Below are 27,389 nucleotides of genomic sequence, written 5' to 3' on the forward strand. Positions count from 1 at the left end.
TTCCTTAGAACACTTAAAAAAAACAAACGCTGGGAGGGAGCATAACTTACTAGCAGAGCAGTTGTTTTACATGTAGAAGATGGTCCAGGACGTCACCAGTTAAAAAGATAGCAGGTGATGGGAAAGGCCTCTCTCTGCCTGAAATGACAACCCTGGAGAGCTGCTGCCAATCAGAATAGAAAATACTGGGATAGATGGACAAAGAGTCTCAGTGTGGCTGTAGAAGACACACTGCCTTTTTCTGCATTTCCTCCAAGCAGTCTTAACAAAAGGCAGTTGCATACCACATAGTCAACAGTGCTCACTAATCACAAGAGAACATTTAGGGCAGGGTTCCCCAAACTTGGGTCTCAAGCTTTCTTGGGACTATAATTCCCACCATTCCTAGCTAGCAGGACCAATGGTCAGGGTTGATGGGAATTGTAGTCCAAAAACAGCTGCAGACCCAAGTTTGGGAAATCCTGATTTAGGAGATGGGAGTAAGGGAAATTATTCCAGATCTCCACAAACGCAAGAACAATTTTAACCCTAACCCAAAGCAATGGAATGAGTGCAAAGATGAAAAATGAGGGAACATTTGGTCAGATTTGTATTTCCAGTTTATCTGGTCAAAAGCACCTTGATATGTCTCCTTCATGTCCTTCTTCCTTATTTTGATTTTTCCTTTTTAGGGTGGTGGTGGTGGCTGTTTTGAAGTTACTATTTGTTTCCAACATTTCCTCCCTCCTCTCAAGCATACATGGTTTCCCCCCTTCCTTCAGAACCACCCTGTGAGATAAGTTAAACTGAGAGACAATGACTGGACCAAGGTCACCTGCTGAGTTTCATGGTTTAATGTGGATTTGAACCCTGGTGTCCAAGATCTTAGTCCAAAACTAACAACTATTTTTTTAAAAAATGTGATTAAAATATTAAATAAATAAATACTGTAATACCTAAACAAATAATCATAGCCATAGCTATGGGGGGTAGCCAGGTTTTTGCCCCGGGTGAAGCCTCCAGAAGGGTGCCATTGAGGCTCCTAGCCTGTGTGTGTACACATACATGGGGGGGGGGGGTGTACAAAACTGGGTCTTTGACCCAGGTGAAATAATTATTTGCCCCTGAAAATAATCAACAGGTTACTCCTGAGGCTAAGGGTCCAAATATTCTCTTCAAAGAAATATGATGTCCACACTCCCTGTCCGTTTAACCACAGGAGTTGCACAACCCTCCTTTTCTCAAGTAGCAGAAGTGCTGACTATCTGAAACTATCCACAAAGAGAGAAAGGAAGAGAGACACACACACATACCTATGTGCTCACGCACACAAAAAGCAAACATGATCTGTGATCAATATCTTTACAAGTCTGAAGGAATCCTAGCTCCCAAAGGGTTAATCCAGAGAAGCAAAGCCATCAGACTGTTTAGTGAGCTAATGCTTTTATTGATGGGAAATGCCTTTCTGGCTCCAGGAGAGAAAGCTCCATACAGGTTGCAAGGATACAGCCTGGGAAAGGGGCAAATCACAGAGACCTGGCACCAAAGGATCTGCGTGCAAGGCTTTTTCACCACCACTTTCAAGTGCAGGCACTCAAAGTAACCAAGCCACCCAAGAGCTACTCCAGTCATGAGATCATCCACATTAAACAGCTTCAGGGTAAGGCACCCTAGTCATTGCCTCAAATGCCAAGCAAATCTTAGCCTGAAAATCCCATATGAAGAAGGTCCTGCTCAGATGGCTTAATCTCCTGTTCGTGTTTTTTTACAAAATGTACAGAGCATTCCTTTTTAAAACTATCCAGTGCCTGCTGGTCATGATATCTGGCCTTAAAAATGTTACCAGTTTGCTTCAAATTATCGGCATCTATCTAGTAGGCTATCTGTGGTCACTGCCAGGGTCAGGGATCAAGGTGTAGTAATCTGCTAATAAAGTGTAAGCTAATGTTGTTGTCAAATTGCTGGAGTAAACAGACAGTGCCCACTTCCCACTGATGAACTTCCTCTGGGGTTGGGGATATTGGCTTTATTGGAAAACTGCCAGTTGCAGAAGTGATGGAAGTGGCTGGTAGCAGAAAAAGACATCTTGATTTTGTAAAAGGATGAGTTCTGTAGTTGATAACCATCTGAAAAGCAGTTCATTGACTGACTGTACAATGACATTTATTAACGATCTCAGGGCATGACCAGGTGTGGGTTTGGTCAGTGCCTGGAAGACAGCCTGTCTAAGAACCCCTTATACGATACTTTTAGTTCCCTTCTATTAGGGAGCTGGAATATAAATCCAACAAATAAACATAAATGAATAAATGGTTGGTTACTCCTTATATAAAGAATCTCAAGATCTGCATCACCACTATTCCCACTTGGCTGAATAGCAAGCTATTTTATTACGTTACTGCATTTTTATTCTATCTTTCTTCCAAGGTGCTTCCCTCTGTCCAAGGTATCCTGAACCCAATAAATAGTCATATTGTTGAGAAAATCCTCACAGTTACTTCCAACTCTACAATTCTATAAAAAACTGAGGTGTATGGCCATATGCATTGATGGCTTTACCTGTTGCTGTCCAGAGAACTTTTGAACTTATGTATGGTCTGACAGCATGCATTCTATTGGGTGGAGGGTGGATTGTTTAAGACAATCTGCTACCCACTGGTAGCTACGGAACTACTGATGAATTCCGCAATCTTATTAATGTCAGAAGGATCCTGTCGGTAAAGGTAAAGATAAGATCCTGTCTGCAATCCATAAGGCAGGGCATTTACATAGCTTTTAAGGGCAGAATTTCTGAAGGACACCTGGAAGACATGGCTTGGCTGGATATAACTTTAATTAATGTTCCAAAGTTGGGGAGCTTTCCGGATGAGATTTTTCCACAGAGCACATACTTAAATTACGGAATTTATTTCCAGAAGAAGTAATGATGGCCAGTAACCTGGATGACTTTAAAAGTGGATTAGACAAATTCACTGAGGATAAGGCTATCAACAGCTACTAGCCACGATAACTATGTTCTACCTCCACTGTCAGAGGCAGTATGCATCTGCATGCCAGCTGCTGAAAACCAGAGGAGGGGAGAGTGCTGCTGTGCCCAGGTCCTGCTTTTTTGCTTCCCACTGACACCTGGTTGGCCACTGTGAGAACAGAATGCTGGACTAGACGAATCGTTGGCATGATCCAGGAGGCTCTTCTTATGTATATCTTTAACATCCCAGAGTGACCAAGTGGATGAATAGTCCCTGCCTGTATCTTACCCCATGTTGTGGGATGAGTTTCAGCTGACACAATCTGATGACATGTACAAGGTGCAGTAATACACCCAGCTTCATGTCCTGTGAATCCCTGCCCCACACTGCTGAAGAAATCAAGCCAGCAGGGTATGGTCAGTTGAATCCAGAATGTGATTAATGTGTGTTTGTGCAAGAGGGTGGTCCCTGCTGCCTTTCAAAAAGCAGCAGTATGGCCAGCCTAAGCCCATCCTGGACCCATTGGTTTGTGATAGCTACTGCCCAGTCCCAAATACTCTGTTTTTGATTAACGCAATTGAGAGGAGGGTGGTGGGGCAACTACAAACACCCTTGGATGATACTGATTGCGTACATCCCTTCTATTCTAGTTCAGACCTAGTTTTGGGACTGAATCAGCCTTGGTTACCCTGATGGATTGCCTTCATTGAAAGAGAGTCAATGAGAATATTACTTTGCTTTTCCTCTTCTCTCTGGCTTTTGTTACTATTGACCGTGGTATCATTTTGGGCCAGCTATTAGGGAAACTGTTTTACAGTGGTTCTTTTTCTATCTCCAGGGTTGGCTCCATATTATATAATTGGAGAAGTGTTTGTCAGTCCCAACAGTTATTCTACACGGTTTTGCAGGGCACGATTTTATCCCCAATGCTTTTTAACACTTATGCAAAGCTGTTGGGAGCAGTAATGAAGGTATTTGGAGCATTGTGTCATTAGTGTGCTGATGACACGCATCTCTTCAACTCTCTTTCTCCATATTGAAGCTAGTGTAGCTGTGCAGAAACTGTACTGGTGTCTAGATGCAGTGGTTGTCTGAAGCAGGCCAATAAAAGGAGCTTGAATCTACAGAAACTCTGTGGGTAAGCAGTTCCTGGGCCCAGGAAATATGTCAGCTGCTTGTTCTGGATGGGGTTGCACTCTCTCTAAAGGGGCAGGTACATAGCAGGGGGATGCTCTTTGATCTACCTCTATCACTGGAGGCCCGAGGAGTTTCAGCAGCTACAAGCACCTTCTTTCTGCTTTGGTTGCTGTGACAGCTACATGTGTTCCTGGATAAGGATAGCTGACCAACGATATTCCAGGCATTGGTAACCTCCAGATTGAATTACTGCAATATGCTCTATGTGGGGCTTCTCTTAAGGTGGTCCAGAAGCTACAACTAGCGTAGTTATACGGAGATGCCCTACTGACAAAAAGGTACATTGGCTGTAGATACACTAGGAGGCTAAGTTTAAGGTCTTGCTATTGAGGTACAAAGCCCTAAACAACTTAGGACCAGATTACCTCTGAGGATTTGCTACCTTCTATAGCCCAGTCCAGTCACTTTGATCCTCAGCAGAGACACTCCTAGAAGTACAGTATGCTCCTGAATGTCCTCTTATGTCCACTGAGACCAAAGCTTTTAGAGTGGAAGCACCTTCCTTTTGGCATGCACTCCCAGTGAATATCAAGCAGGCATTTAGGCTCCTGCTTAAAACTCTTCTTTTTACCCAGACATTCCCCAAGGGGTATCTGCATTAGTACATTAGTATATTATGTTGATGTACTAATCTGATCTATGAAGTATTCTATGTTAGTTTTGTTAATATAATTTTATTATTGTTTATTATTGTTGATTTTATGTTATTCATTGCCATCCTTTTTTAAAAAATATAGTTGGTAGGGAATTTTTATACAAATAAATAATTTAAATAAACCACATGACAAATATGCCTGGTGTGGACAGTAAGGGCCCGTGTCAATATAAAATGGTGATCTCTGTGCCAGTGTCTGCCAGAGAACTAAAAACCCAAAGGGTCTCCATGGAACCCAACAGTGTTGTAAAGGCAGAAAAGAATCTCATCAACAGATGAACATCATATGACACAAATGATCTATTTGAAGAGGAGCAGCTCCAGGAGCAGAATCAGATGCCTCCCTGTTCACCATCTAGAACAGGCTTCAGTTGATATTTAGTTGCTTTTCAGAATTGTTCTAATACTCACTTAGTGCCAGCAGTTAACTGACAAAGATGTAGAAATGAAGCACCATCTTAAGTCTTGCTCACATTTTTCTTCTTGTGATTTGCATATTCAAGGTCTAGATGCCTGGCTGTCAGAGATGGTGACAGTTGTGGGGGCTTTCTAGCTTTATCAAGGGGGATTATTTCAACCCAAATTATTCTGCATTGTAAATGTTTAAATCTACATTAAACCCTGATTAATTCATGAAACAGCCTGATAGCGTATTTACTAGAAGGAAAAAAAATCAAATTATTATGGCCAATTCCCAACCAAAGTAGCCTTTAAAATGCTGTATTCTGAGCTTTGGCTAACAACAATGTTTTTAAAATTATGCTTCATTTTGGAAAAGCTCTCTTTAATTTCATAGGCAATCTGAATCCTTCAGCACTTTTGCACAACACAACAGGAATTAATAAAGTAGATAAATCCTAAATAAATCTGGATTTGGGTTAACTGTGTCTTGAGATTTAGAACACTGTAGGAAAATGAAAAGGGGCGGAGGCAGGTCTACCCCTAAAAGCTGCCTGTGCATGAAGAAGGGATGTGCTGAGGAGGAGGGTGGGGGTTGGGGATCCAGTTGAGCTGGGTAATCAAAGAGCTTATCATGGTAGTTCTGAGGAGATGTTCAAAGATCTTGTCTGGCCACAGGCTTGGTAAGGTCACATCAAATGCAGTTCTCAAAGAAGATTATAGGGGAGCTTGGTTTGTGAGATTTGTTGCAGCAAGCTAGTTGGACTACACTAACTTGGAGTCCTGTCATAGGCAAATCTGGCGTCTTTCAAACCATTTTGGAAATGAAGGTCTGGCTCCAAACAATAAGCAAAAAACAGCTTTGCAAAAAGGCAACTCAGGTCTTTCTAGATCCCTGCAAGCAATCCACTCCTCAGAAAAAAAACATTTGGGGAACACCCTTGGATTTGCTATATTGGATTCAGAGAAGATTGTTTAAGCCGAGTTCTGTGGTATGATGCTTTCCTGACTCCTCTTCCACCCCCACACTCCAGCATCTCCTACACTCCCTCTGAATGCAATAGGGTGCGGGAGCTGCAGCAGGCTTGGGAAATTGGACAAAGACAGTAAGACTGTTTTTCTATTCATGCAGGATACCTCTGGATCCAACCTTTTGATACTCTATGCCAGCCTTTCACCTTTCCTTTTTACATGAAGAGGAAGAAAATGGAAGTGACTAAAGAGGTGAAGAGTATTCTCGTTGTAGAGTGTACCACACACAACCATCTGTCCTGGAGAGTTAGGCATCTATCTTCACATATTCATTCATTAAGAGGAAAATATTATAAGAGCATATAAAACATTTCAAGACTTTTTTCCAAAAAAGAACTCACCAGAACTCAGTTCTGGCACCTCTCAGGTGGGCGCCATTGCCATTCTAAGAGAATGAGGGAGATGTTCATGGTGAGTTCCATCACCTCTTTTTCTAGAAAAATAGCACTGTTCAAGACTTTTTATGACACTTGGAAAATTAACCCTGCAAATAACTAGATCTATTTGGATTTTAGACTGCTGTAAATGTTTTTGAAACTTACTCATCCCTCTCAGCTTCCTCTTGAAGAAATGGAGCAGATGTGCACTGCCTGAGTGCTGAGTCTTACAAATGACCAATAGAACTATTCTCCCTGAGACTGGAATGACCAGAATGACACAATGACCAGAGCAAGGACTAAGAAGACAGGACAAAAATGTACTCATCAATTCATGTTTTTTGGCACCAATGTCTAAAGTTTACAGTGCAATCATATCATTCCCTCAACAGCAAGCCACACATAAGAAAGTTGCCACCAACATAAATCAAAATTCAGCTGTGTCTGGAACATTCAGTTTTCAACATACAAGACAAACTCTGACCTGTGTCCAAGTTCAAGAAATAAGAACATTCCACAAGCCAGCTATTAAAACTATTTATCACATCAGGATAAAATCCACAGACAAGAAATTACAAGGTAACAATTTTTGATCATTGTTTTATGTTTCCCTATCCAAAAATGCATAAATGGTTCTTCCTCACACAAAGAAAAAACCTTTACCTACAGTACATGTTACTTAGGCCAATTAGTGCAAAGCTCTGTAACCAGCCAAAACACAGCAGCAATGTTTATTTTCCTAAAAATGCATGGCAACCCCCCAAATTTTGAGAAAGCTTATTAGTCAGTCTGTGCTATGGGGCATTCCTGGCCCCTCCAGCCTTGTGAGCAGCATGAAGGACTGAATTTAAGAGTAAGAGAAACCAGGTGCACAAACCTAAGAGAATGTTACTAACATCAAAATAAATGAGTTTGTTCATTTTCAGTTTTAAGTATGTGGTTTGCTTCTTTTTACTAACAACCCTGTTGTAGTACTATTATTGTTATAATTTTAAAAGAGTAACGATATCTGATGAGGCTGGGAGAGAAACAGGTTTTCCAAATGCGAATGAGGAAAATGTGTTTGGTATCTCAGACTCAACACACGGATTTGATGATGCAGCATCTCATTTTCCTTGCCCATTTTATTAGGCACAGTAGCAACACTGACTGTGTAGTACTTGCATTCACAAGAGCTCTGCCTATCCAGTAGAGCTCCCATATAGCTTAGGACAGACGAAGGAATGTTCAGGGCAGTGGCAGAAGGCTATTCATAGTGGCACAGAGGATGGCCATAAACTTTCCCAAGCTAACTCCTAGCTCTCCCCATGGAATAGACTTCTCCATTCACCCAGTGACTTAGACAATCTTTCTTCCAGAATAGCCTGTTGAATGTTAATCTTTTCTGTCCATGTCTTCCATGTGATTAAACCATTTCCTAAACAAATCATTACTATTTATTTTTTGTATCTTCTGTTCACCAATAAATATAGTTCAAAACCCAGTAGAATTTGGGAAATCATATTTTGTCTGTTTATGACAGATAGGACTGCAATGTTGATATCTAAATGCCATCCCAGAGTTTCTCATTGCTGCCAAGTTGGTGTGTGTTAGCCAAGAGCAATCACTGTCAGGGAAATCTTATATACACCCATTACCACAAGGGGAGAGGGGGATTACACCACAGCTATGCCTGTGGAATGGCTACCATAACCTATACATCAGGGGTGGCCAACTTCCAAGAGACTGTGATCTACTCACAGAGTTAAAAACTGGCAGTGATCTACCCCCTTTTGGGGGGTTCGGGTTAAAGTTATTGAGTTTTTTCAGGGAGGAGGTAAAATGTTGAGCTTTTTTTAGGGGAGACACAGTTCTTCAGCTTCTTTGGGGGGAGCCAGTGATCTACCGCAGACGTCCAGTGATCTACCAGTATATCATGATCTATCTGTTGGACATGCCTGCTATACATGCTTAGGCCAGAGGAAAGGGGAAGACACACGACTCAGAAAATTTTCAAACTGAGTACAAATGGACGTTTGCTCCAATTTAGGACTAAAAGGTTGGTTTTCTCTGGGGAAGGGAGCAGGGCAAGGAGAAAACTGCTTGGACCCATGCCTAGAAAGTGCAGGTCAAACCACTTGGAGCCACACTTTCTAGGCACAGGACAAGTGGAAGTATGGATGAGCCCTTAGTTGGATGAGCCCTTTAAACCGCCCAGAGTGGCTGAAGAAACCTATTATTATTATTATTATTATTATTATTATTATTATTATTATTATTATTATACTGGCAGAAATGGTATGCTGTTGCTGTGAGGAATTGAAGTTACACCGTATCTGCTCTGTTTCAGACATTTTGCCAGTATTTAGTTATGAAAAAAGGGGAACCAATAACTAATAAGAATAGGATATCTGGAAATATGCAGAAGGAGATTGAGGACAGGTAGACAAGAGCAAATGTAAAAATAGCGAACACTGCCAGGGCTCCTTCCCTGCCTATAGTGGTGGTTATAAAAGCAGCTCAAGGTCTATAGGTTAATAGAGAATGTATTAAGTCACAAAACTCTAGGGCTGAAGAGATGTGATGTTTCTCCTAATCCAACTTGCTTCTCTGAATCAAGATTTAATTTATTGACATACAGCAACAAAGTTCATTTCAAAGTACTGAGATATCTCTGCAAATTGGCACATGGCATAGTAAGTGGTGAGAGGCAGATCCCTACAATTAAGAAATGCACAAAAAGGCTCTTTTACCTGGACCCTCCTCTACTGGTGATATTACCATTGGTGATGTTACCTGGGGTTACAGCACAAAGCTGACCTCAGCTGTTTGGAACCTATTAAATTCCTACTCCTGCAGGCCCTTATCAGGCAGCCATCCAGAGGCACACACAACTCCTGCTATTAACCCTGATCTCCATGTTAGTTCCTTTTTGCCCATATTCTGCCGCATTCCCTACCCATTGTGGAATCTCAGCATCTCTTAAAAGCATCTTTCTGCAGCGATGCCTGCCTTCTGGCCACTACACATTTCCTTGTCTTCCCAGCACCAAACATAAAGGAACATCTGTCTTTGGCCAGGGTAGTTGACTTGATAGGTGCAATGTAATGGAGGACTACCCCCTATTGCAGAAACTGATAACATGGCTGGCCCTGGAATAAAAATGGCATCTCAGTAGCCAAATAAAAGGGCAGGGTATGTTCACTTATTCCTGTGCCCTGAATGACTCTATGTAAAATGGAGTGTTCTATATGGTGAAGTTATTCAGTTTTACTAAATACCTGCACAAAGCAATGTGTACCTAGTCAAAATTCTCCCTGCCACTGCTATGACAGAGATCGCCTACCTTAAGTACTACTACTAAAATGAGGCTACATTTTAAGCTGTATTTTAAGCCGTATTTTAATTGTTTGTTTGTTTGTTTGTTTGTTTGTTTGTTGTTTCTTCTATCACGTTTTATTGTAATTCATATTTGGTGTTAGCTGCCCTGAGCCTGGCCCTGGCCGGGGAGGGTGGGGTATAAATAAAAATTTATTATTATTATTATTAAGTAGCAGAAGCTTGCAATATATAAATCATCTATCAAGGTGCTCCTGAGTAAGATGGAAAAGCCTATCTTATTTCTCCTCTTTTTTAATCACCTCAAAATAATTGGTCCTCGAACTGCTACAACCCCTGCATTAACATGAGCCTTTTCAATTATTATACAAAAAAATAACAAGAAAGAGATATTTGGAAATCTATCCATTATCTGGTTGCATTCTCCATATGGCCATAACAACAGAGAGAGAAAGAAAAAAATCTGCCATTTGTCCCCCAAACCACATATTTAATCCATGTGCTTATGTCAAACTTAATTACAGCACATTTGGCATAAAATAACAATCCACATCCTTGGAGAGGAGAATTTAAGTAGTTAATACGTGTGATTGAGTGAAATTGCTTTGCTGAATGTTTATGGGAAATTTAAGATGGATGAAATGTGATGATATTTTAACCATGTAGATGCCAGTTCTGGGTTTGAAATCTGCATTTTTCCTGCCATAAGTCCAGTTTTGGTTCCCAACTTTTAAACTACCCAGCAATTGTGTCCTTAACAGCAGAATAACATGTAGAAATGAAAAAGATGACATATACTCCATCTCTACATGTTAGGATGCAGTTTAAAACTTTGCAACCTCCAGAACAGGCATCATATTTTTAGCACTTTAAGAACTTGTGCTTGAGCCTGCTTTTCCCTTCTCCCTCTCATCACTTTTCCCTTTTGTGTCATGTCTGTATAGCATGTGAGCCTGAGGGCAGGGACCATCTTATCACAGATTTAGGTCATGCTTGTAAGTCTCTGAGAACCCTTTTGGATAAAAGATGGGGCATAAATGCCTAAATAAATATATCCATGGTTACTGTTGCACCCAGAACACTCAGTATGAAGGTCGCCTTAAAAACATCTTCAGAGGATTCATTATTTCTTAATACTGACAACCTGCTGACTGAACTATCAAAGACCAGGCTGGGTGGAGGAGCTACACATAGCCTTGATGTGGACAATAATGGTTTTGTTTGTTTGTTTGTTTGTTTGTTTGTTTGTTTTTTGTATCTATGCATGTATGCATGAAGTGCTTTTTTTCTTTGGGGACGTAGGGGTACGCATACCCCTAAACATTTTGTGAATATAAGTTTGGCCCCATTGAGGGGCAGTATTTCAATATGAGTAGGAAAATTAGAGTACCCCTAAACATTTTTTTTAGAAAAAGGCAATGTATGTATGTATTTCCCACCATTTCCCCCTGATGGGGCTCAAGGTGACTTACAGATAAAAACAGGAACTGCTAAAAACATCAATAATTAAAACACAATTAAACATTGATAGAAACTACAGGCATACATAAAATCTGTTTAAAACATACCAATAATTACAATAAAAACAGCACAAGCCCTCTCATTAAAAGCAGTCAATTCTCATTAAAAGCAGTCAATTCCCTGTTGGAACAAGAAAGACTTCACTTGCCAGTGGAAGAACAGCAAGGAGGGAGCCAGTCTAGCTTTTTTAGAGAGGGAGTTTCAAAGTCTGGGAGTAACCACTGAGAAGGCACATGGGCTTCCCCTGAATACTGTATCTCAAAACCCAGGTAGGTTCACATGAGGGAATATGGTCTTTCATATTCCTGAACTTATTCTACCAAGCATTTTTATCAATAATCCCCTCGTTTATTCTCTAATACATGAACAGGACCTAATGGCTATAAAGCAGGGGGTACAGATCTTGGAAAGCAATAATGTGGCCCATGAAATGAAGATCCCCGTCCATATACAAGCACACATGAGCAACCAAGAGAATCTTCTTAACCACCTAAAATGTGAGTGGGGACATTTTGCACCCACACTAACATTTTGTACTGCACATGAAAGGGAATTGTGCTATGCCTTGCATTGCTTGATATCAGCCCAGGACCATCAGTCAATAATGGCTCACACCATAATAGTGCATGACAAATTACAGGGGCAGTCATATGAGAAATCTGTTTGGTTTGATAGAAAGATCTACTAATAATGAGGGACTGAAGCTTAATTATTTGCTTCTTGCCTTGTTACCTAAAAGTTGAAAGTTAAACACCTAATCCCTGTCAGCCTTTCATTGATTATGGAGACAGAAATCATATCTGTTATCATATTGGATTCCTATTTCAGTCAGGAAGTTTGATGCCCTCTCCCATCTTACTCTGAGTAGTTAGTCCCTCTTCCCATGTCCACTGGAAATAACTGTCTCCTCTGCTAGATCTGAGATTCCAGACAGAACTTTCCCATGCCACCATCCCTCAAAATAGCCTGTGTTCCTCAGTATTTATAGCAGCAAGACTCTGCTGAGCTGATTTGTTTGGATTTCCACTGTTTTTGTGTTTAACTCACCCCTCACCCATGGGCAATTTCTTCAGGCTGTTACTGATGGGATATGTTTGGGTGGCAGAGACAGCATTCAAGATGGTAGCTGTGCAGAAAAGGCATGGGCTGCAGAGAGAGAGGGTGGGGCAGAGGTTTTGTAAGTAGCTGGGACAATGAGAACAAGGCAGGCAGTATGCCAAGCATGGGATGGCTGCCAAAACACAGATCATTAGCTTGGGCCAGCTATAAGCAAGGAAATGAGAAACATATGTGGGAGAGCAAGGTTAGGAGTGAGGGCCTGTGGGTCAGTGACAGTCGTACGAAAACGTTTCCCTTGTTCTTCAGCTGCAGCCTGACAGTGTCAAATGCCATTCTGGTAGCCTTGATTTCTCATGGTGCTCAAGCTTGTTTTGGCCTGATATGGTTTTTTGTTTCTCTTTCACTGATGGGAGCTTTTGGGAGGAGGAAGGGAACAGACAAGGAAGCCTTTCCCCTCCCCCACCCCAGCTATGGGAAAAAGCAGTGTTTTGTATACTGCTCCCAAAATTCCTAACACTTTTCTGAATAGCGGCTTTAAATCCCAACTGCCCTGGGAAGAAAGGGCGGAGTTCTCAAGTAGGTCTTGGTGTTCTTTCTTAAATGTAACTAGCTGCACCTCATTACCTGATACTGAAGGCCTTTTGTGCTTTTGCAGAGCTGTGCTACCTGAAAGCTGTGACATGCCGCAGCTTGTAGTATCTACTTTTATTTTATGATGCTAACTGTTTGGTTTTGACATCTTTTAACTATTCTCTATGTAGACTTCAAGTTAAGTTGTTCGCAAATAATTTTGATTTTCTCCCAAGTTTGCTGATCCATTAGTCAGCAAAACTTAGTGAACTGTCTACAGCTCCAGCATCTCTCATTTTTTACTCATGAAGAGTTTACAGACAACAACTTATAGAAATTTCCCCACCTTTTCGCAAGCATAACACAGAGGGAGGTGAAACAGTATCTGGATATGGGAAGAGCTCTGGTTGACATGCAAGTTCAATTTTTTAAATATTCTGGGATGTGTGGTGAGGTGTTGTTTGTTGTATTTATTTATGTTCCTTTGGGTGTTATGGTTTTATGTCTCATTTTTTATTTAAATTGCTTTTGTACTTATTCATTGTAAGTTGCCTAGTTAACCTTATGTTATCTATGATGCATGTATATTGGCATCCATCTGCCCAAGAGATAACAGATGAGTGTGCCATTGGGAGTAAAGTCAAACCGTCTGAGAGTTACAGTGCCTGCTGTGGCTGTAGAGACCAATACAGGAAAGACATATTTTATTGCAGTTGGGCATATGAAGGCATCCAGTTTTGCTGTTACAGATGTACCATGGCCTTTATTTTCTCTGAGCTCCTCCCTGCGGTCATTTTTCCTCTGATCACGGCTGTGGATACATAACCTGTCTGTCTCCAGGCACTGCTGTCAATTGCAAGGGATTCCCACACGGCGGGTTTAATGCTGCCAACCTACATGTCACATTTGCAGACATCTTTATAACACAGACTTGGTCTGCCAACAGGCCTGGTGCCTGCCACATGCTTGAGGTGGTAGGTGGTTTTGTCTATCTGGGCTCCACCATAACCAGCAACCTTTTCATTGATTCTGAGCTGTACAATCATATTGGTAAGGCAGCTATAGCAATGGCTTGCCTCTCCAAAAGGGTATGGGAGAATGTGATGCTAACAACCAATACCAAGATGAAGGTCTACCAGGTTTGCATGTTGAGCATGCTGCTTTATGGAAGTGAGTCATGGGCAACTTACACCTGCCAGTAGCAATGCCTCAATGCCTTCCATATGTGCTGTGTCAGGAATATTTTGGGTACCGCATAGCAGGAAACTAATGTCATAAGTAAATAACAATTAATTAATTAATTAATTAATTAATTAATCTTATTCACATTCACACCTGGGAGTGCATGATAAGTTTTAGGGTGGAGTAAGAAAGGGGCAGCAGTCACGAAATTAAAAGACGCCTGCTTCTTGGGAGAAAAGCAATGACAAACCTAGACAGCATCTTAAAAAGCAGAGACATCACCTGGCTAACAAAGGTCCGTATAGTTAAAGCTATGGAAGTGAGAGCTGGCTGATTGCCAAAGAAGTGATGCTTTTGAATTATGGTGCTGGAGGAGACTCTTGAGAGTCCCATGGCCTGCAAGAAGATCAAACCTATCCATTCTTAAGGAAATCAGCCCTGAGTGCTCACTGGAAGGAGAGATCGTGAAGCTGAGGCTCCAATACTTTGGCCACCTCATGAGAAGAGAAGACTCCCTGGAAAAGACCCTGATGTTGGGAAAGATTGAGGGCACAAGGAGAAGGGGCGACAGAAAACGAGATGGTTGGACAGTGTTCTCAAAGCTACCAGCATGAGTTTGACCAAACTGCAGGAGGCAGTGGAAGACAGGAGTGCCTGGCGTGCTCTGGTCCATGGGGTCACGAAGTCAGACACGACTAAACGACTAAACAACGAAGAAAGGGAATCTATTCCAAATATTATTTTCTAATGAAAGTTTAAAATACTTTAAAAAGGTAAAAGGACCGCTGACCATTAGGTCCAGTTGTGACCGACTCTGGGGTTGCGGCGCTCATCTCGCTTTATTGGCAGAGGGAGCCGGCGTACAGCTTCCGGGTCATGTGGCCAGCATGACTAAGCCGCTTCTGGCGAATCAGAGCAGCGCACAGAAACGCTGTTTACCTTCCTGCCAGAGCAATAACTATTTATCTACTTTCACTTTGACGTGCTTTCAAACAAAAGCTGGCTGCAATTCTGACTTGACACTGTAACAAGAATCTGAGGAAGTATTCTAGAGAAAGCAGGTGCCATACAGAACATGAAAATATCCAGTTACACTGGCCATTGCATAACAGAAAAATACATTTCCTGTTGGTCCTACAGCTGCCTACCTTCCTCCCTGTGCTTGAGCTGAATGACTATACAACCCCATGTTATGCAGAAGCACCCATAGATGCCGCCTCTCATCCTGTCCCAAGACAAGCAACAGTGCAGTTTAGGCATGTGTGGTGGTGGACTATCACATTACTGATACAGTAGCAATCTTTTGGAGGTTCTAATAACAACACCTATTTGAGTCCTCACCCAACTCAAATTTGTCTCAGGAGTAGGTCAACTAATTGTTTCTTAATCTGCTTCCAAGGCAGAAATTTTCTGGATTTCAACTCTCCTTAGGATTCCAGGGTACGGGCATTTGTGCTCCCTGGAAACTCCCTCACAACTCTTGTCCAGTTTTCCTTTGGCCACTGTTGGTCTCTTCAAGAAATTGTAGCAAACACTCCCTTGCCTGGATGTCAACTCTCTTTATATTCCCTAAGGCTCTCAGGCCTTTAGGTAGCCCTTGGGAAGATGAGGGGAAAGGCTGCTCCAGAATTCTCATAGGCCACTAAGAGTCTCTGCAGGAGTCAATAAGCTGAACTCCCAGGCCTGAACTCTTTCCAGCAACATGAAAGATGTAGTGGCAAATACATCTAATGCCTAAAGTGTCAATTGAAATATATATCTGTCTGTTTCCTGCGTACTGTGAAAGGCTGTCAACCTTGAGAAAAAAGTTATGTGCAGTTTAGATATTCATCCATGCATCACTATAAAAAAAATAAAAATCTGAAGAGTCAATGCTATAATGCAGTAAACTCTGTAAATAAATCTCAAGGTTCCACGCACATCTGCAGAAGTCTGTAAGTTTATCTGATAGCCATTCCTATCAGTTTTTCTTTTTTTAAAAGGTCACTTGATAGCACTTCCTTTCATATAAAGACACTGCCTTATAACAGGTCTGTCTGTCTACTCTGACTTGCAGTGGCTACCCAGAATGGTAATTTCCACAGCCTGCTACCTAATCCCTTTTTAAACTAGAGATGACAATGAGGATGTTGAACCTGGGGACCTCTGCATGCAAAGGAGCTGCTTTAGCACTCAGCTATATGTGCTTCATTCCCAAAGACGTAAATGGAAATTATTTTTTGCAGAACCATCTATGTATCAGGAACAACTCTCCTTGCTGCACTACTAAATGTTTCCCAGGAACCTTCAAAATCTTTTCTTTTTAAAAACTTTTTTTTAGAAATTTATAACCACAATGTAAATAATAAATAATTCCTAGATTGACAAGGAAAGAGGAAAAGAACAGGAATAACCTGTCAGCAACCCATAATCAATTAATACATTTTTTTAACAGGTGGTCATCCACCCACATCACAAAGGCTTCAGCTTCTCATCACATATATTCACCTTACATTGACTATACAACCATTGAGATAAGCCAGAAGGACATGACATGAAAATGTCTAGAATTCAGTGGCACGCAGTGTACTCACAGTCAGATACATTGTGTTTCTACATTCTAAATTAAACCAAGCAACTATCTGTGATTTCAATATATCCTACGTGCAATCATCATTTTAATCAAATTGGGCCCCAGACTGCCTAACCAAAGGTAGTTATAGGACATGTACCAATGTAACATTACTTATTTTCCAGAGATTCTGCCTTTTTCATTTCTTTTTTGGAAGAAAGTGAGATCTGTTTTTTAAAAACAAAACAATAAAATACATTTAAATTGACACCCACAAGCAAGAAAACTATGAGCTACCCAGGAAAAGGATGAACGCCTCCCCTCAAAGGTTCAGGTACAGCCAAAGACAAGGATTTTTCCATGGAATACTGTTTTGATGGCTCATAGATGAGCTGCTCTTCTCCAGCTCTTGGTAAACACACCTTCTCCCATGCTTGATCTCTGCCACAAGAGGTAGTATGATGCAAACAAAGAATAAACCATAACTGGGTTTTTTGGGCTGACGATGGTGGTGTGATCATGGTTGCTCTTTGTTAATTTCTTGTGAAAAGTGCTAAGAATTGTTAGGAGATCCCCACAGAGCTACAATTCCCAATGAATGGATGGATACCATGCAGATCCAGTGATTTTTAAAATTTTAATTTGACAGTAAGGCTTAGAATTTCATCTATTGTCACCACTATTTGCCTCAGTTTTTCAGATTCTGTTCCTGAAGAACTCAGGCACAAGTATCATCCTTCTTAAGCACATATTTAATTCACTTGTCATCCAACAGTCCAACTACCGTACCTCCTTAGATGGTTTCCTGCTTCCAATATATGTTTAAAAATATTATTGTTAGTCTTATGTTTTCAGAGATGTGCTCCGCATTTATTAATATTTTGTACCCCTTATTATCTGCTTGCATTTATTTTGCCAAAATTTGAGTTGGTTTTGGAAATGTATTTTGTTTTGTTTTTGGTTTTTTGCTGTTCATCTGGGTTATGTTCTTGTATTTTTATTGTCAGACCTTCTTATGAATTATCAGTGGATTCTTTAATTTTATTGTTTCATTATTAATATGAGATGCTTTCATTAGTTCATTTTTATATAACTATTTAATTTTTTATGTTTTGTAACTCTTGGTGAATTATGTAAACCATTTTGATGTGAGCTGCCATGAGCATAATTTACTATGGAAAGGTAGCATACAAATAAATGATGATTTATAAGCTTTTTTCCGCAGTTGGCTTTGAGTGACAGATTGCTAAGCCCAGCCAATGGTAAATGGCCATGTACTTCAGGAAGCAACACTAAGACCGTTTGGACAAATGGGAGGAGGGCTGCCACTTACTACAATGCAAGCTTTGCTGGATTTGCACCCCTCTCAGGCAAGATAGTATCAGAGAGTGTGTCTCAGAGAGGAAACCTGGCTTTTTCACCTGGATGTGCAGGAAGACTAGAGACACCAGGCAATACAAAAGTGACAGACTGGGCTTTGGCACACCAAGTGGTAGATAAATGATTTTAAATAAATAAATTTAAAAGGGCAGAGTTGTGCCACAGCCTTTACTAGCTTTCTTGAGTCAGTATCCACTTTTTCCACACTATACATAATTTTACACATAATTTATCATATCCCCACTTGCTCGCCTTTTCTCTAAACACAAATATTGTAACCTTTCCTCATAGGGGATTCAGTCATGTTGGTTGCCCCTTTCCCAGTGTTATGATATCCATTTTGAAGTGCAGTGACTGGAAGTGAACACAGAAGCCCGTGTGGTCACACTAATAGGTATGTATAATGGCATTATGATATTGGCAGTTTTTTTTCCACATCACTTTTCTCAAATAAACTTTCCAAACTACATGGACTTTTCAGTCCATTTTACAGTTCATTGGTTTTAAGAAGGAATTTATCTGAATGCCTCACATGCAACTCCACAGATGCTAAGCTACACCTTTGTGTTCTAATAATGTTCCAGAAAGTTTTGTTAAGTTCTTTGTCTTCTGAGCTCCTTTAATACTTACATTTAATATTTCTAGTGCTGGGATTAAGGGATGGTTGTCAAGTAACATTAGTAAACCTCCCAAACAGTCAGATAGCCCATAAGGTTTGGGGCCAGAATTAGCCTGTGGTGCATCTATCAGGATTATTTCTGGGCAAACCCTTGCAGAAGGGGGCCTGCCACTATGAAAAATCATCCTCCCTTCTCCAAATCCATCATAGATAGGGATCCACTGGTCCTTGATCTAGGGTTGCCAACTGCCCGCTCCCAAGCAACAATAGTACAAACAACTCCTATACCTTTATTAGAAAGGTACAGTCAGAAAATTCTTCCTGATGTTTAATCAGAATCTCCTTTCTTGTAACTTGAATCTATTGGTTGGAGTCATACCCTCTGGAGCATCAAAAATCAAGCTTGCTCCATCTTACATGTGACAGCCCTTCTCTCATTCTCTTCTTTTCCAGACTAAACATACTGAACTCCCTCAGCCATTCCTCATAAGACTTGGTTTCCAGACTTGGTTTCCAGACTTGGTTTTCATCTTGGTCACCCTCCTCTGCACACATTCCAGCTTGTCAATATCCTTCTTAAACTGTGGTGCCTAGAACTGGACACAATATTCGAGGTGTGGTCTGACTTCCCTTGATCTGGACACTAGACTTCTATTGATGCAGCCTAGTATTAGCTTTCTTTGCTGCTGCATCACACTGTTGATTCATGTTACATTTGTGGTCTACTAAGACGCCTAGATCCTTTTCACATATACAAGACAGGTGTCCCCCATCCTATATTTGTGCAGTTGGTTCTTTCTGCCTAAGTGTAGAACCTTACATTTGTCCCTATTGAAATTCATTTATTAGTTTGGGCCCAGTTCTCCAACCTGTTAAGGTCATTTTGAATCCTGATTCTGTCTTCTGTGGCATTATCTACCCCTCCCAGTTTGGTGCCATCTGCAAATTGGATGAGCATCCAAGTTGTTTATGAAGACATTCAGCAACAACAGGCCAAGGACAGAACCCTGTGGTACCCCACTTATCACTTTTTTCAGGATGACAGGGAACCATTAGTGAGCACTATTTGGGTTTGGTCAGTCAACCAGTCAACCAGCTACAAATCCACCTAACAGTAACCTCATCCAGCTTCTCCACAGGAATATCATGGGGCACCTTGTAAAAAGCATATGTCCACAGCATTCCCCTGATCCACCAAACTTGTAACTATCAAAAAAGGAAATGAGATCTGTCAGGCAGGACTTGTTTTGGAGAAACAATGGAAATTCGCTTATGTATTTATTTAACAAGATCTGTATACCACTTAACTGTAAATAAAACATATAAGTGGTTTACAAAGACTATAAAATATACATTAAAATTGAAAGCAAGCTTATAAAAAAGCAACATGTATAAAATCAAGAATAAAAAATGTCCTTCAGATTGCCATTCCCTCGCCCCAAACAGAAAAAATACTAGATTATCTATTCATAAATTAATCTATTAAACTACAAATAAGCTCCATTGGACACAATTTATACTTTAAAGTCAATGTTACTGAAGTCCATATAATTTACTGCTAGTCCCAGAAAAAGTGTTTAGGAATGTAGTCTTGGGACACATTCACACCGTACATTTAAAGTGCTATAATACCTATTTAAGCATTCATGGCTTCCCCAAAGAATTTTGGGAGCTGTAGTTTAAGAGAGTTGTGCTGAGAGTTGTTCAGAGGCCCCTATTCCCCCCCCCCCCCAGAGCTAGAATTCCCAGAGTTCCATGTGAAGAGAGATTGATTGTTAAACCTGTCTGGAAATTGTAACTCTGAAATGGGGAGCCTATTCTGCATGCCCACATTAGAGTCCTAAATCTGGCATGTGGAACAGGCTCCCCACTCAACATGGTGGAGCCAGCAGGGGATGAAATAGTGAGGGCAGGACTAGGGAGCACAGACTTACTATGCCCCTCATGCAACAGCTATCACCTAAGCTACTAACTGAATAGGACTTTTGTAATTCAAGAAAAATGAAGAGATGTTCTGAAAACTCTTTCATACACTTATATTTCGGTAGGAGGGAGAAGGGATGTGATTGCAACTTCTGGTACAAGTTATGACATTAAAAGATTATAGAAAGATGGTAGACACAAGGCCAAGTAAAATTACCTCAGAATTCTTTGCAAAATCTGGATGCTTCAGAAGCCCAACTGGCTTCAGCTTGAAGTCAGGCATGTAATGTTGCTGGCCCCATACTGTGGAATACTCTTCTAGCAAAGGTTTAGCAGGGATTCTCACTGCTGTTTTTCAGGCATCTCTTGAAGACCTTTTTATGGTGACAGTCCTGTTCTGTTGTTTACATTTTTTCTGAGATGAGTCAGACATTTTAATGATTTTTTAATATTGTTTTTATGGTATTTTATTTTTTATTGTACTTGTGTATTTTGTTGTACACTGCCTTGATATTTATATGAGGGGTGCTCTTTAGAAATATTTTTAAAGAAGGAAAGGGTTGTATTCAATGTTAGTCCTACTCAGAGTAGACCCACTGAAGTTAAAGGACATGATTAATTCCATTAATATCAATGGGTCTACTCTGAGTAGTTAGTTACAATCCAAAGAAACTAAGGAAGGGACTGCCAAGCTGCTTGTGAAAAAGATGAGAATAAATAGGGGGTTTTAAGTTTTTAAAAGCAGCAAAATATTTCTCTTTCACACAAAAACTCACACACTTCCACATTTTAATCAGAATTCTGTCAGTTCTAAAACTGACATTTTCCTTTTCTGATCACTTCTGAGATAGTGGCATGGGAATCTTATTTATTTATTTATTACACCGATGAAAACAGCAGATCATCCCACAGAGAAACAGCAAGGACAGTTGAAGTCCTAATCCCTGACCTGCCTTGCCCTTTCCTAACTAGCTATTGACATTGAACTTAAAAAGCTGCAGTGCTGCGATGAGATAATGACTTCTGTTTCTTCTCAGTGGAAAAATGGGAAGTAGGCCAGGCTGGGCTGGGAGACCTCAGAAATGGTGCTCTCAAGGAACTGGTATAATTTAAGTCTCCTGATGCCTGAAAACTGTTTAGCAAAGGAAGGTATGGCAAAAAGCAAAGCAAAACTGAACATACACAACAATGATTCTTAGAATGCTTCTTGAAGGGCAGAATAATCCTATCTAAGTCATATATATAAATGTCCCTGGATCTCAATTTACTCCGGTAGTGAACTGGAGCCAGGAACAATTGCCCAAGAGATCTCATGGCCTCTAAATTCAGCAGAGATAGAAGCAGTTGAAGAAGACCCCAATCATATCTCCTGAAGAAGGAGGCAGAGTCACCTAACTCTGAATCTGGGAGTGGCTGCCCAAACCTTTCAGAAGAGGGATCTGAATGTGATATTTGCTCTTATTGACCCCCACCCCCACCTTGGAGAAGGCAAAAGACACAATCTGAGGCCACTCAGCAGCAGCACAGTTCAATCCCTGTGCCACTTGAGGAGGTGGGGAAGGGGCTCTGGCTGACATCAGATTTTACTTGAGGAAATAAGGGTTCAGTGGAGCCCATACCTTGGTGGTTTTCGACCTGTGTGTCATGGCACCCTGGGGTGCCTTTAATGATGGTCAGGGGTGCTGTGGGCAACAGAGGCCTCTTTCCCTCTTTCCTTCCCTCCCTCCTCTGATGCCCTCTTGCATCTCTGCCTCCCAAAGGCTTGCACAGCTGTTGCGGCAGCCTTGACTATAAGCTCCAAAGGTGGGTACTGGCCTTTCTTGTGCTTGCTGTGTGCAAGGCCTGCCTGAGAGCTAAGTGCCCGGTGCTGAAGGGGAGACTTTCCGCCATGCAGGCCCAGCAGCGCCCACTGCTGCCATTGCTGGCCTCACGTTCACCTTTGGCCAATCTCTGTTGGGCCACCAAGGCTGGGGACATCCTCTTCCCAGGTTCCTGTGGGGTAGTATGAGGTGGCAACTCTCTTGGGGGGTGAGGGGTGGCTCAGAGACCAGGGGCGGTGGTGGCGGCTGCCCAGAGGACTCCCAAGGAGAGGGTAGAGGAGAGGAGTCTGAGGGAACACTCCACAAGGGAGGGTGTTCCAAAAACAGTGAGAGGCTGCCAGCTCTGCAGGCAAGGGTGACACAACTGGGCTTCTGAGCCCCACAGGGGTGCCACAGAAAGAATGCAATTGGTCAAGGAAGCCATGGACTAAAAAAGGTTGAAAACCTCCGCCATAGCTGGTTTCAGCTTCTGCTATCCCTAGGAACTGTCCCAGGTCCTGCAGGACTTCAGTCTGACCAGCTGCCTGCCCCTGATTCTGCTTCCTATTACCACACACTGATGCCTACCTGTCTGTCAAGAAGAGTTTCTGCCTATGCAGCAAGCAGCAAACTCAGTAAATGGGTGGAACTACATGAAGACCAGACACACCAGCAAAGAAGCCTCCAAGGATCACTTGTCAACAGTCAAGTCCCATTGTGTTTAGCTCTACACCTACACACAGGCTTTGCATGAGAGTTCCAGTAAGGAAGAAAACAGTGCCAGGAAGTATTTGAGTTTCCTATCCAAATGAACAATCATTTGGATTGACAGATATTTGTAACCCTCATCCTCACAGTGTCGGTCCATTCCCTAGAAAAAAGCCAGCCACTGAAAGACTGTTCCATTACCAGAACCTTCCATTCATCCTTCTGATTAGCATAATTCATGAAAAAGAGTAAAGGGAAAGAATCTTCTTTAGTGGATATTTAATCAGTGTTCTATGAGCTTCATAAGCAACCTCTTTAAGACACCAGAAAATGAAACAAGACATATTTCTGGGGCTGTCAGCAGGTAGATCCACTGATTTTGCAGTAAGTAATCTCTATGGGAGGAAGCTCTTGGCTCTGATGTCTGTGTTGAACATTCTGTGGCTCCCCCCAGCCGCACCCGGGCAGGTCTCTTCAGTGGGAGAGGAGGCGGTGATGATATTGCTTCTAACAACCAGACTGAAGTGTAGCCTGAGGCGATCTTCCAAAGCCCCCTCCAAACAGCCTCTAATTAATTTTTATCCTGCTACTCCAATGAGTCCCAGGAGGGCAACAACCAAAACAAAAAAATCCTCTCATTTGCTCATTCAGAAAAGCTTTGACGGCAGTTCTTCAAGATTGTAGAGCTCTAAAGAGAAAAATGGCACTGAAGTTTTGCAGCTGGATTTTCCTCCAGTTCCTGTTTTTTGTTCAAAGAAATAGTTCTGTTGTTTCTGGTGAACAGGTCAGAGTGTATTTCTCTTCAGATGCTTAGAAACACTTTATGAATCCTTCTATACATGTAAGGAATTGAGTCACAAGCTTGGATTCTGCAATGCCACCCATCCACCCCAAAAAACTTTAGGAGCAGTTGGGCAGAAGCACAAACAAGGGTACAGGCTGAGGCCCACTTCACAGATAGAACAGACATGGTGACACTGTTCATGGACTTTACCATATCAGACTGTAGGTGTGAGGGACCACAGAATGGATTGATTAATGTTCAAAATATATATAATTCAGAGACTATTCTCTGACATTTAAGGTTGCTCCAATTCTTCTTACTTTTAAGACGGTCTTCCTGATATGTAAATCAGCACTGCAAAGGAGATCAGTTTTTCTCTTCCTGGAACCCCCCCCCCCTTTGTATTTGAAAGCAGTGGTCTTATCTAACCTTAAATGTTTTTCTGCAAGTGGAGCATACTCTCTTTGTCCAACTTCTCTCCACTTTTCCAGGAATCTAATTCCTTCATATTTATTCTTATTTTCTTCTGAGACTTGCTTGAATAATCTGAAGACTGAAGTGCAGCTGTCCTTTGAACTGACTGTCTGTGTTGATCTTTGGAAGGGTTAAAGTGAGTGCATGGTTTTGAATTGAGCCTCAAAATAGGCCTTGCTTTTCATTTTGTTCTGTCCATTTCTATTATCTACATTCTACAAATTCTTCCTAATATGTCTACCTCCCCAGCATGGCTAGCTGGGTGGATCTGAATGCTGGTGATCATTCACAACAATCATGGAGTGATGAAAGAAGGCAGTAGATGCCCAATCCCAGAATACATGGAGACAGAAATCCATTTCATTACCTCATTATAGAAAAGCAAACGACAAGTCAGTGCAGAATTAAGTAGAGGCTGCTATATTCTTAAGGGAAAGCAAAGAGTTTCATGAGCCCAAGAGAGGCAGTATCACACCTGCTTCGCACCTCTCCTGTATTTCAATTTCTTCCCTGACCAGTGGGGATAATTTTGTAACATTACACCAGAACATCTTCCTTTCTATTTGACAAAATGAAACAGAGTCCTCAGGATTTTCCCACCCATTGCTCTCTTGGCTACTCTGCTGCAGTACTATTTCATTACTTATTGATTTTTCAACATGCTGTCTGCGTGGCTGTAATTTACACAGGTTCTGATGGCCCTTAGCAATTCTTAACACCTCAAGGTGAGGTCACGGAGTTCATCTAAGACAGTAAATGTAGACAACTAGAGTTTCAAGAAAGGATGACAAATTGGCAAACTTGGTAGCCAAATAGGAGTTGCTGCTAGCCCAAGGCAGGCCACATACTGAATTATCACTGGATTAAGACAAGAAATGAAGCAAGTTTGCACCTTGGTGTTACTATCCTGTGTAGCCAAGAATGATTGGGAAAGCAACTGAGGAAGTAAATACCATATTTTTTGCTCTATAAGGCTCACTTTTTCCCTCCTAAAAAGTAAGGGGAAATGTGTGTGCGTCTTATGGAGCGAATGCAGGCTGCACAGCCATCACAGAAGCCAGAACAGCAAGAGGGATTGCTGCTTTCACTGCGCAGCGATCCCTCTTGCTGTTCTGGCTTCTGAGATTCAGATTTTTTTTTCTTGTTTTCCTCCTCCAAAAACTAGGTGTGTCTTGTGGTCTGATGCGTCTTATAGAGCGAAAAATACAGTAAATAGGCAGAACAAGTTCTAAAGGGCTTCAATTACAGAAGTACAGATGATGTCCAAGCTTTAGGATAAAGGTCTTGATTTTAAGAACAGTTCAAAAATTGATCCAGTTAGCAAGAGTGGCAGCAAGGGTGTGGGTGGACTCTTCCTAGCTGCATGTCTTTTATGCAGAGGCTGGGCTGGCATCTATCTGTTGGGTATTTCCTGAATCAACCAAGATGTCCTGCAATACCCTCTCAAGTACTTATGACTATAAAAACTATTTATTTGTGCATTGTTATTACATTTATATCCTAGGGTTCCCACACATCTGGAATTTTCCAATCATTACTGGGATTCGACCATCGGAAACATTATCTGGGCAGAAATTACTTAAATGTACATGAAAATCTGGACTTTTGTGTCCAGATTTTCACTTTTTGAAATATGTCAACCCTATTATATCCTACCTTTCCTCAAGGTAACGTACATGGTTTCCCCTTTCCATGTTTTCTTCACAACCACCCTGTCAGGTAGGTTAGGGTGAGAGACAGTGACTGGCCCAAGGTTACCCAGTGCGTTTCATGGCTGAGAAGAGATTTGAACCCTGGTATCTCATGTCTGTGTCCTGCAGGCTAACCATAATAATAATAATAATTTATTATTTATACCCCACCCACCTGGCTGGGTTTCCCCAGCCATTACATCACACTGGCTCTCACAAGTTGTATACCTTGAATAAACAAAATAATATAACTTGTTCCTAGTATAGAAGGACTAGTTCAGAAGTACAAAGAATGAAGCTTTGTCACACTTTAAAAACTTACAAATGTATTGTGACAGAATGATTGCTTTATTTGCTGCTACAGGCTAGCCTGGTTACCTTATTCCCTCCAGGATTGTCAAAATGTGTGGATCCAGAAAGTTGAGAAGAAAGTATAAGCTGAGTCTGGCAGAATTCAGAAGGGCAGGCTGTGGGAGAGTGAGCACGTATGCATGCCTGACACCTTAAGGTGCAGTATGGCAACTGGAGCAAGTCACTAGACCCATAGCTATGACTGGGGAACACCCCTGCAGGAAGAGAGGAAGGTGTGTGATAATGTATTATCCCATCGCCTCCAGTCTGAAGCCAGAAATGTAGGACCAACCTGGGTGGGCATAGAATGCTGAGATGGGCTTCTACAAATAACAACCACTCCTAAGCTAGATATGCCTTGAAGATGTCTTGTATTTTTGCTCAATGACAATTCTTTCTTTCACTTTAAGCATAGTTTTAAAGCTTGGATTCCAAGCATCCAAAATTAATTGCAAAATATCCCACATTTGACCATGAAAATGACCTTATGGGTCAAAGCTCCATTTGAACATTTGTACACTCCTCACCACCAAGTATACAAACAGAGGCTCAATGATGTCTGGGATAGCTCAGTTGGTAAAGCATGAGATTCTTAATCTCAGGGTCGTGGGTTTGAGTCTGTTACGTAAAAGATTCCTGCATTGCTGCATTGTTGGACTAGTTTACTTTCATGGTCCCTTCCAACCTTACACTTCTATGATTCTATGAAAGTGACACACTGACACATGTGCAGCCCAATCCTATGCATATTTACATAGAAGAAAGTTTCATCATTTGCCTTGTTGGTTTACCATGAACAAGCCTTTCTTGTCTGTTTGTCTCCTCCCTTCTAGAATGTGGAAGAAACAGAC

General features: G+C 41.4%; 1 protein-coding gene across 14 annotated transcripts in view; it reads right to left on the reverse strand.

Annotated features, from left to right (window-relative positions):
• The window catches only part of ZFHX3 (zinc finger homeobox 3), a 395,772-nt gene that overhangs the window by 191,838 nt on the left and 176,545 nt on the right, over positions 1–27,389 (reverse strand). The window contains exon 4 of one of the 14 annotated variants that reach the window (XM_083452371.1): positions 26,566–26,753. The exons of 12 other annotated variants lie outside the window; for them this stretch is intronic. The gene's annotated coding sequence lies outside the window, so the exon portion shown is untranslated. Of the gene's footprint in view, positions 1–12,494; positions 12,563–26,565; positions 26,754–27,389 lie in introns of those variants that run through there. One more of the 14 variants, XM_083452373.1, reaches the window with a different exon arrangement.

Source organism: Podarcis tiliguerta, assembly GCF_965153285.1.
Source record: "Podarcis tiliguerta genome assembly, chromosome: 8".
Taxonomy (NCBI): Eukaryota; Metazoa; Chordata; class Lepidosauria; order Squamata; family Lacertidae; genus Podarcis; species Podarcis tiliguerta.